The sequence below is a fragment of the Aphanomyces astaci genome (genome assembly GCF_000520075.1).
Source record: "Aphanomyces astaci strain APO3 unplaced genomic scaffold supercont1.101, whole genome shotgun sequence".
Taxonomy (NCBI): Eukaryota; Oomycota; class Saprolegniomycetes; order Saprolegniales; family Verrucalvaceae; genus Aphanomyces; species Aphanomyces astaci.
In genome coordinates, this window is record NW_009798364.1 from 13,712 (window position 1) to 15,377 (window position 1,666).

The following is a 1,666-nucleotide window of genomic DNA, read 5'->3' on the forward strand; positions in this document are numbered from 1 at the left end:
CTCGGACGAAAACAGATGATCTACCTGGCCAAATCGGATACGGCCCACGGGGTGGTAAACTTAGACCCTGGACTCCCACCCTGGCGCCCCATCACGGTTCAAAGTGCTCTCAGCAGTCGAATCTTTACCGTTATACGGGACTACATCACCCCCTGTATCCCCAACCACGAAATGCAACACGGCTTCCAGCGCGATCGCACGGTTCAGGACGCCGCTGTCCTTACCTCACTCCTTATCGAACGCGCCGAACGCCGACAGGAAGAACTATTCCTTATTTCTAAGGATTGCCTCAAATGCTTCGACCGCATCCCGGGCTGGGTCATGGAATACATCTACCGTAAACTCGGTGTCCCCCCCATACCGCGCCAACTCGATATCCGCACGGCTTTTGGCTGGCTCGATGGCGGCATCCGGGAATTCGGACTGGGCCAAGGTTCTATCCTAGCGGCCATGCATATTGGATACTATATGGACGTCCTCCTACGCCAGCAACACAGTGGCCTTGACCCTGTCCGCATTGTGCACAGCCAACACCCTCAGGGTGCCCAAACTCGCACCATCTCCAGCCTCTTATTCGTGGATGACGCCCTCGACATTGCGACCACCTATGCTGGCATACAAGACCGAGCACGCATCTCTACCGAACGGCCATCAGTGATGCCATCAGCATCGCACCAGCCCTTGACACCCTATTCCGTAAGACGGCGCGCCGGGTCCTCAAGCTACCCCACGACCACCCCACAGAGTGGTTCTATAACCCAACCGATGGACTGGGACTGGTCCACTGTGAACGTTTCAGCCACAGCCAACGCTTATACCACTTCCTCCGTATTGCCAACGACTGAGGCTCCCCTACACGTGACCTCCTCATGGAATCACTCGAGGCCTACCAACTGGATAGCGGGCTTACTGACCACCCCCTCGCCTTCCGCATACACCCACCTGCCGCAGACGGCACACTTCTTGGCACGATGCTCCGGGACCTTGCCACTTTCCAGCCCGCCCTCACCATTACTACGCAATGGCACCAACCTGCCGCCAGCCGTCCGCTTCGTCCCAATGACCGCCCAATCTGGGCTCACCTTCCACCGGCCCTGAGCACGACCCTCATCTCCATCAACAAGCTCCACGCCAAAAAGGTACGCTGGGTGGGGGACATCACAAATGACAAGGGCACCATGCTGCTCAGCCTACCGTCCCTCCGTACGAAATTTGGATGGACAAATCTCACGCTCCAACGGTTTGCACCCATTTGGGACGCTATCCCCAAGGCTGAGCCACCCGCCCCACCGGTACTTCGGCAACAAACGCTACAGTGGGGGCCCCATCCTACCACCCAACACCTGCCTCCCCCACAGCCAAACCCTTATCGCACGTCCCTACCATACCTCACACACACCCTCGGTCGCACATATTTTGTCCCCACACAGGGCTACGAAACTCTACATATCCCGGTTCACGCCGTGCTAGTAATCCCACACCACCTTACTCAACCGGATAACCGACCCCCCACCCTCAGCTACCGCATTGGACGACGAACTAGCCTCCAAACACGCCAAACCCAGGAAGGCACGGAGATTGCCGTCACCTTCTGGCATGAACTACGTAAATACTCGGACATCTGGTACTCCCCAACACCGCGCGAAGCACGAGGCCGACACCACCT